Consider the following 9,683-nt stretch of genomic DNA (forward strand, 5'->3'; position numbering starts at 1 on the left):
AGCCCCGAGGTGCCCCCTTCGCCCCCACGGGATGGCCCACCTGCGTCCGCGTAGCTACGCACCCGGACCCCGGCCCTCCTCGACGGCCCCGCGCCGCCCGCTCGCGCCCCGCGTCCCCGCCGCGACTGCTGCTGTCGCCGCGGCCAAGGGCCCAGCCCCACGATCCCTCGCCTCCCCGGCGGGCTGGCGAGCTCTGCAGAGCGGCGGCGGCAGCCGCGGTGGCGGCGGCTTATTACCATAGACCTGCTCGCGCCGCCGCCGCCTTAAAGCGGCGATGCTAGCCGCACCGAAGGAGGTGGGCCCCACCCAGCGCCCTCCTCCGCACCGACGTTCTAGGATTCCCGCTGCCCAGACCTCCATTCCCAATCCCTCCCCAGGCCTGCCACTGGGCTGGTGACAGATCCCTACCACAGGTTCGAGAGGAATTAACAGTCAAAAGACAGACAACGAATGAGAATAATGGTGATAGTATCTTAAGTATGCTTAGAGGTTTTCAAAAACATTTGGAAGGGCTCTCAGAGGCCAAGGGCCTCACACAGCCTGCACCTAGGTTGGTTGGCGGCTGATAAAAGCCCTTGGGGTCAGGATAAGACTGAGCTAAAAGGGCCCTGCTCAACAGTATAAAGCCTCCCCCATATTCCAGAAAGATACCCCATCTCCCTGGCAACACCCAGTGAAGTCCTAAGGCCCCCATCTCCACACCTAATCCAGGTTATGATCTAACTAGGACACCCCTTGGGGTCCAGCTACTGGGCAGAATGACCCCAGTCTCAACTGGGACAGCACTCGGACTTTTCAGGAGGAGCTAAGTTGGGAGTGTCAGAGCCAGAGCCAGCTGGTATAAACTAAAATACTAATATTGCTGGGCTCTGAAGCCCAGAAATGCTGAAACCTGTACAGGGTCACAAGGTGGTTGAGGGATGAAGCCAAGCTTTAGGACCCAGGTTTCCTGGATCCAGACTGGTGGATTTCACCAGGCTGGTGCCTGGAGAGATGACCTCTTGCCCCCTCCCTCCTTCCCCATCAGTGTCCAGCTGCTGTTCCCCTCTTTCCACTCACAGCTTTGCGATTACCAACCAGTTCTGCCCAGTGCCCGGTGTAGGCCTGCAGCCAGAACCTTCCACTTGAAAGGGGTGTGCGGGGTTCCAGGAGTCCTGGGAATGGCCCAGGCATGAAAACTGGAACATGAAGAAGAGCCAGGCAGTGCTGATGGACAGTGATCCCGAAGGAACTGCCCTCTTTCATACCCCACCCGGGGACCCGGATCCAGGAACAGTAGGGCCACCTGGGTGCGGTGCCAGGGGTCTGGTCAGGTAGTATGAGGCCTGGCCTGGGGAGGGGGCTGAGGGTTTAGTCTCAGCCCCCACCCCATCCTCTGGCTGTGTGATCTTGGTCAGAGTCCTGTGCCTCAGTTTCCCTTTAGTAAAATGAGGGGATTGAATAAGGGTGCATGGTTTCCAAAAGTTGATTTAGCAGGAGAATCTGTTTTTCTGGTGAAATTTGAAGTCGAAGTCCAAACTAAAATACAGATCGCAGTGGTGTTCCTGGGATGAAGTGCAGGTCAAGGCCTTGCCCTGTCCCCACAGCTCTACCCACCAGTACAACCCTGGGCCGCCTAATGGGGCTTATCCTCTGGAGGAACTCAGTTTGAAAAGCCCTGAAGCAGATGCTGCCTTCCAAAAATGCATTGTGGTTGCAGTGGAGGAGGCATGAATCCTGTCTCCGGGACCCCGGCCCCAGGGTCACAGTGTGCCTAGGATAAGATGCCGGCTTTTCACTTTTTCCCCAGGAGAAAGGAAAGGAGATGGGCCTTGGGGACAGCTAGAGGGATTAAGGTTAGACTGCATTTCTGGCAATGGCGGTGGAAAGGATGGGGAGAAGGAAGTGGGAGGAGGACCCATGCCTCCTCGTGGGAATGCTCTTTCCTTGATTGAAGATGAGCTTTCTTCCTCTGGGCAAGGCCAAGGGCAGCTCCGGGAGCAGTGCGATGACTTAAGCAGTCTCTGTAGGGCTTGCCTCTCTGGACTTGCTTCGACTCTGGTTTGGGAGGATCTAGGGGCTGCGTGGGCATTTTGCTCTTCACCTAATAGCCATGTGGTGCGGAGAATGCTTGGAAATTATACCATCTGTTAATTATCCTTTGAATCAGGGTTGGGTAATGAGACTCTCATTTCTGCTGAAGGCCAAAGCCAGCACATGGGGAAACTGCAGGCTCTCCATTCATCTCTCTCCCTTTGTACCAAAATAAGCTTTCTGGTTGGGAGAGAGAGGCAGCCTTGGCTCTGGATCATGTGTGGATTATGGTTCTGGAGCCTAGCACTGAGGCAGGGGCTGCCGTGGAAGGCACAGGAACAGGAAGCCCTCCTCTGGGTCAGTGGCCTTTCTCCCCAAGGGCAGACAAGTTGGGGTATGCGAGGAACCCCTTCTTTCATCTCCAAACACATTTGGCAAATGGTCCTTCCTCTTCTCCCCGCCTTGACCTTAGGGGCACAGGACAGAGCTGCTTGTCCATGCCCCCATCCCTTCCTCAGCTGCTTCCACCTCCCAAAAGCTAGAAGGAAACTTCCAGATCTTCTGTGCATCAGAATGTCTCAGTCTAGGGCTTGCCCTCATGGTGTCCTTCTTGACACCTAGAGGAAGGACCACCTACCTCATGGAACTCTCCAGCTATAAGGCACCTTCAGACCTCCCTCCTACATGAGAGAAAATCAGGGTGCACCAAGATCCTGGAGTCTGTTCAAAGGGAATTTACTGCTCTTCTAGGCCAAACCTCCTGTTTTATGTCCTTTGAGGGTGGAAAGGGAAAGTGACCTGCTGGGATAGCCCCAGGCTCCCCTCCCCCACTGGGTCTTCCTCACCCAGGTTGCTTTCTGAGGGCCCCCCAGGGAGACAGAGAATACATTTTTTTTTGGAAGATTTTTTTTTATTCATTTGACAGACAGACATCACAAGTAGGCAGAGAGGCAGGCAGAGAGAGAGAGGAGGAAGCAGGCTCCCCAGAGAGCAGAGATCCTGATGCGGGGCTCGATCCCAGGACCCTGGGACCATGACCTGAGCCGAAGGCGGAGGTTTTAACCCACTGAGCCACTCAGGCACCCCAATGGAGAATACATTTGTGCATAAGGCCTGGCCCTGGCTCTCAGCTGAACAGGGTAGCACGGATGAAGTGCTCCAGGAGCAACTGACACAGAAAAGGCTAAAGGATTCAGAGGAGAGGACAGTGAGAGTGGAGGAAATCCTCCAGGTCTCCCTGGAGGAGATGGGTTGCATCTTGAATCAGAAATGGCACTCCTGGCAAGAGGAATTCATAAGCAAACTCATTTGGGTAAGGGTCTTCTCCAAGGTGACACAGCTCGGAAATGGCAGCTCTGGGATTTGAGCCCAGGCAGTCTGGCTCTGGAGTCCATGTTCCTAGTGAATGAATGAGATGTGTCGCCTTGGCTGAAGCCAAGATTGGGGTGAGTGTGTTGTGGCCTAGCACAGCAGAGGGGCACATAAGGCCACATTTGGGAAGAATCAGGTGACCTCTGTCACGGACTTTTGGGTTAAATTCTAGGACAAATGACTTGTTTGAATGGAGGGGTGTGGATGGAAACAGTGGAAGGGAAGTGTCCCTGTGACCTTTGCTGGGCAGGCAGGGCGCTTTCTCTGGCAAGGGAGATCCTGATTCCCTTGGGGCCTGATCCTGTTTCTGGCCTCAGTGTTGCTTTATTAAGGGCACAGAAATGGGTGGGGAGAGGCTGTCTCTGTGAAGCTTCAGACGCTGCAGCTCTAGGACTGTGGTGTGGGGTAGGACGGAAGAGACCAGGAGCCAAAAGTTGGAGCAGGCCAAGACCTGAGTGTCTCCTGTCCACATTTGCCTCATGTGCCCAGTCCGCTTCCCTGAACTCTTCTCCACAGCTGAGGTGTTGCTCCCAGAGGGTGGACACTGTCCTTGCTGGGCCCCTGACTCTGTGCCTGGCACTGAGGGGCACCTGGTCAGAGTTGTGAGGATACTTGGATTCTTCGTGTGGTTGCTTTCCCTCCAAACCAGCCTCCACGCAGCAGCCCAAGTCATTGTTTTGAAATCAATGAACATTTTTTAGATTTAAAAAAAATCTCTCCCAATTTTTAATTTTGGAAAATGGCAAGTGTTCAGAAAAATTGCCAGAATGGTACAACGCATCCCTAGATACACGCCACCTAGATGCACTAATTGTTGACACTATGTTTTTTTCCTCACAATTTTTAGAGAACGAAGGGAAAGTGAGGAGCAAACGTCATGGCCCCTCAAGCCCCTGGCCCTCAGCAAGCAGCTCCTGCATGTCAGAGTCCTCCCACATCCTCGCAGGGTGGCCGCCACACCTGGAACACGAGTGAGGAGTCCTGGTATCATCTAATATCCAGTCTCATCCAAATTCCTTGCTGTCCCTCAGGGGTCTTTGATAGCCGCTACTTTCAAACCAGAGGTTTATGCATTACGTTTGGTTGTGTCAGTTTCCTTTCCCTCCCTCTCTCCTTCCTTCCCTCCCTTCTTCCCTCCCTTCTTCCCTCCCTTCCTTCCTTCTTTCCGTCTTTCCTGTGACAGTGACCGTTTGAAGAGTCCAGGCCAGTTTTCTTTCCCCCTCCTCCTCCTCCTCTTCCTCCTTCTTTTTCTTTTTGATTTTATTTATTTATTTAAGAGAGACAGAGTTCATGTGAGCAAGCATGGGGGGTAGGGGCGGAGGGAGAGGGAGAAGCAGACACCCCTCTGAGCAAGGAGCCCAATACTGGGCTTGATCTTAGGACTCTGGGATCATGACCTGAGCCAAAACAAAGGCAGACGCTTCACCGACTGAGCCACCCAGGCACCCCTAGGCCAGTTTTCTTATTGGATATGCCACATGCTGGATTTATCCGATGGACAGACTCCTCATGGTGTCTTTTGCAGAGTAATACTGCAAAGTCTGAATCTGAGCATGTTGTTTCCTTCCTGAAAACCTTGCACTGGGGCTTTTGGATGTACTTGAATAAAAGCCAACTTCCTCATATTGGTCCACAAAGCCCTGAGGGGCCCAGCCTCCGCCCCCTTCTCTCTGTTCTGGGCACCCTGGCTTCCTTCCAGCCATTGAATATGGTAGCCTTAAATATCCCCTTTTTGATGGCACATGTTACAAGTTATAATTACATAAAGTATTTATTTGTTAATTTATTTGGTTGACATCCATCTTTGCCACTAGCAACAAGCTCCAAAGGAGCAGAGAGAACACGTGTGTCTTGAATACTAGCACTTAGCATGGTACTTGACACATAGTAGGCGCTCAGTAAATCCTGGTTAAGTCAATGGGTAGATGGATGGGTGGATGGCAGGCAGGCAGGCAGGCAGGCAGGCATAGAGGAGTAACCAGGAGTTTGTCCATTCCTGGGGCTACATCTGGGAGGCCAGCTGGGTCTCTGGGCTCCTCTGCGGACAACTCTGAACTCATTCACTTTAACCAGAAAGCTGTATTCTCAATGCCAAGTGCAGCCAGGAGCTGTAGGCCCGATGCCCCAGCCAAGTTACATAGACTTTCTTTGAGGCTCATGAAAAGATGGCACTGAAGGCCTTAACCTAGCAACAGGTACAGCCCACACTATAGTGCGACACTGTTTGCTGGGGGTGGCTCAGTAGGCCTAGCATTCCATATGGCTGATGTACAGTCCATCAGAGATCCAGCTGAGATCATTTTTGGCCCTGAGCACAGAGGGGAAGAGATGGAGCCTGGGGCTGAGCTATGAGCAGCATATCCCAAAGCAACATCTACAATAAGTTCATTGTCAAGTGTGTCAGAGCAGGCCCAGGAGAGAGCCCTGTCTGGCTCTAGCCATGCTCCAGGCACCAAGCTACATGTGAGAGGCACACAAATGAACAAGACTCCAGCTCTGGCCTCAAGGAGCCACCAGTCTAATGTGGACAGAGACAGATGCAGTGGGAGAGTTGTATTTGTTAATATTTCCGTGTGGGGCTGGAGGCATTAGGGATGGTTTTGGAAAAGAGGTGGGGAAGGAGAAATTCCACAGAGTGGCAGGAGGCAAAAAGACATCCCAGCGGAGGGAACAGCAGGGCCAAATACAGAGGGGTTCAAGGCGTGGTCAGTGTTGGGAGAGGTGAGTAGTTAGGCAGGGCTGGAGCTCAGAGCTCATGGTTAGGATAAGCAGAGGAGAAGAGCCTGCTAATCTGAACTGTGGCCACATTGTGAAGAATGTGGGTCCTAGCTGAGAAGTCTGGGCTTTATTTGATAAGTTGAGAGAACTGTCTGAAGCAGGTGGGCAGGGGAGGGTGGGACCCAGGCAACCTCCTCCAGCTTGGTGAACAGTCCCTGTGAAGGAGGGGTTGGGGACCCACACCTGCAGGAGACGCTTGTAACCACTGTCCAGGTCCAGGAGGAGAGCCACAGAGCCAGAGTGGCAGCTGAGGAACAGGTTGCCTAGGGGGTAGCTCTGAGTGACCAAGACACTCAGTGGGACTGTGTGAGGCAGGCCACTGGGGATGAGGACAGAGTGGTCCAGTGGGAGTCCCAGGTGTTTGCTCTGGATCCCTGCGCACCCAGAGGAGGGAGGGAGCAGAGGATCAGCTAGGGAGTTATACTTTGAGATCCTGGTGGGGAAGTCTACATGTTTGCTGTCGGGGGAGGGGAGTGGAGCTGGAGATGCATGGTGGGGGGATGGCAGATTGGGGATGTGAAGTAGGAGAGTGTGAGTGGAAGAGCAGGGAGGAAGCCCAGGGGAGCCAGCATTTAGGGGCAGGTACAGTCTCCTGATCCTACTCGCTCCTCTACGCTCAACTCAACATAGCCTTGTTCTCAGCAATCCAGCTGTTCCGGCCTTCTTCCTGCTCCCTCTTGTGGTTCCCTCTGTCTGGAACGTTCCACCTTCTCTCTGAGGGGGTGGGGACTAGGAGGGCCTGGAATGTTGATGAGGTAGCAGAGCCTACAAGTGTCTGCTGTTTGTTTATCTTTGAGGGAAAGGAGCCAGATGGGATCTGAATTTGACAGCAGAGGCAGGGCGGCAGCAAGATGGGGAAATAAGCAGGTCGGTACTGAGGGGAATGGGTGAGGAGGGGAGAGACTGGAGAGGAGAGGGAGGTTCAGGAGAGAGCTAGCTGATGAGCAGGGACTCAGGGATACCGAACGAACGCCGATGGGATCCCGGGAACAAGTCGACAAGGGGTGGTTTTGGAGAAAGAGTAGAAAGGGAGAGAGAAACAGAGGAGGAAGGAAGGAAGGAAGGACAGAAGGAAGGAAGGAAGGAAAAAAATATATATACATATATATTTTTTTTTCCTCTGAAACAAGATGGAAGGAGGTAAGGATGAACATTACTCTAAAGGGAGGCTAAATTCTTCCCTTTCTTCAGGGTTTAAAAAACAAGTCTCTCTGAAGGGTCACACTATCTTATTAGCAATTTACACCGCAATGAAAATAATTTTCCAGACCATTTCTTACAGCAGGTTTAAGTCGGGGGAAGGAAGTCAAAGTCTTGTGGAGGGACCCAGACTGCTCTCCAAAATGCAGGGCTTGTCCGCCAACCAATCAGAGCAGCGAAAGAGAGGAACTTCTCCTCCAAAAAGGGGGCTTTCCCCAAATTGGCAGTGGCTGGGATCCCGGGGACCTAGAGGTTGGGACCCCGCAAGGTTGGCATCGCAGTCTCCTTTCCAGCAGGTCAGTGGGGAGCAGCACTGCACCCGGCTCCTGCAAGGAGAACCTGCCTGCAGCACCCGCGGCCCCCCAGGGGGGTGCTCTTAAAAGGGCAACGTCAGAGGCAGTGGCGTCAGCTCCACCAGGACCTCCCCCCCCCAGGCAATGCAGGGTTGCACCCCCCCTTTTGTGTGTATCTGGGAGGAGCTTTTGGGGAACCCCATGCTGGGAGGTGATGGGGGAGTGGTGCAGGCCCCTCATTCTGGCACAGGCTCTGACATGCAGCACATTTCTCTGGGGCCCATCCCAGCTCTGCCTGTCAGACTCATCCTGGGAGTGCAGCCAGGGCCGCCCCGGGCCCCCAGTGGGAGGTATGGGGGAGGTCGAGGGGAGGGAAGGCCTTCTTTGGAGCCTGGGTAACCCAGGAAAGCTTCAGTGAAGGAAAAGCAGGACAAGTGGCAGGGAACGTACGTGTCCATTTCCAGGATGGGCTTCGCCATTGCAGTGGCTCCTTGGTGGCTGATAAACTGAACTTCGCAGCAGTCCCTGAGCTCAGGCAAGCACACCTCCCCCTCAACCCACCCACAATGTTGGGTCCCCACACAGTTGCCTGGTTCTTCAGGATTTCTTTCTGGAAGTCTGGCTTCTGGTTGTCTGTCTCTCGGTGCCTCCTCTCTTGCCTGAAGCACCGGACTGCTTCTTGGGCCCTGAATTCCTGGGTGTGGGAACTAAAGGTTGGTGAGGGACCCAGGGCTCTGACTCACTCCACCAGGCCTGTGGGGTTGTTTGCTAACTGAGGTAGTAAGCTGGGTAGCTGAGGTTGGAGATGGGGCAGGTCAGAGTGCCAGGGATGAGGGCATCAGCTGTGGGTTGCGGAGGCAACAGCCAGGGTGGAGTCAAGGTTATCTGGGACTGTTCCCAAGGGCTCAGCGTCTAGGCCAGCCTTCCCATCCTAAACAAGGCTTGCATCAGCCCCATCCCACTGCTCCAGGGAGGGAAGGAGTCTGGTTTTCAGCTCACTCTGGAGGAAGGCAAGCCACACCTTTCCCAAGGACTGTGAGTTCTTTGAGAGCAAGGACTGTGTCCCATTCTTTCTAGAAGCTCTGCTCCTCGGAAGTGTGCCTGCCTACTGGCGTGTTCCTGTGTGAGCTGTAGGGAAGGACCTCAGCCACAGGTTATCCCTTCCTTCACGATTTTTTTCTTCCTCTGCCTCCATCAGTAAAAAAGGGGTACAGACCTTCTGCTAACAGACCTGTTGGGTCACACATCAGCTGCTTTCCAGCTTCCACTCATTCCTTTTCACTAGGCAGGCTCTCAGGCCTGTCCACACACTCACACAGCCACAGGGCAGGTAGGGGAGGGTTGGCACAGGAGCTGGGCTGCCAGCAACACAGGGCAGGAGGCTCTGCATAAAGCCGTAGGGAGTCTAGGTTCCAGGGGCCAAAGGCTCCAGAAAACTGGTCAGGTGAGAAGGTATTTCAGCCAGTGCGAGGAGGGGGAAGGGCCAGGGGAACCTGGAACCAGGCCAGGCCCCTACAGGCTCAGAGCCCCAGCTTCTGCCCTCCCACAGTGCTGAGGGCCACGGAGAAAAGCAGTGCCTCCTGGTGGAAGGGAGGTCACAGGCACAAAGAACAGAAGAGGGTCACAGTAGGGAGCAGAGGAGGCAGGTAGAGGGACCTCTAAGGTGAGTTGGGGGTGTTTAGAGCCACTTGAAAGTTTCTAACCCTAAAGCCCAAAGGGCTTTTCAAAGGAGGAAGAAAGGTGTGTGGTGGTGACCCAAACCATGCTCCTGACACCGTATAACTGCCTTTCTTCAAACCGAATAGCATAAGGCTATAGGAATGTCCCCATCTGGTCCTTCTGAGTACCAGGGAGCAGCTTGTTCTTTTGTCCTCTTGCCCTGGCTTGGCCAACCCAGAGCTGAGGGCAACAGGTTACAGTAGAGGCAGGCTGCTTGAGCCTACCTGTGTCAAGAGAGCCACCATGGTCACTTTTTCAGGCGGCCCAGTTTTGATAGGGTTTCCAGTAGCAAGACTAACAGGATCAGCT

Source organism: Martes martes, assembly GCF_963455335.1.
Source record: "Martes martes genome assembly, chromosome: 4".
NCBI lineage: Eukaryota > Metazoa > Chordata > Mammalia > Carnivora > Mustelidae > Martes > Martes martes.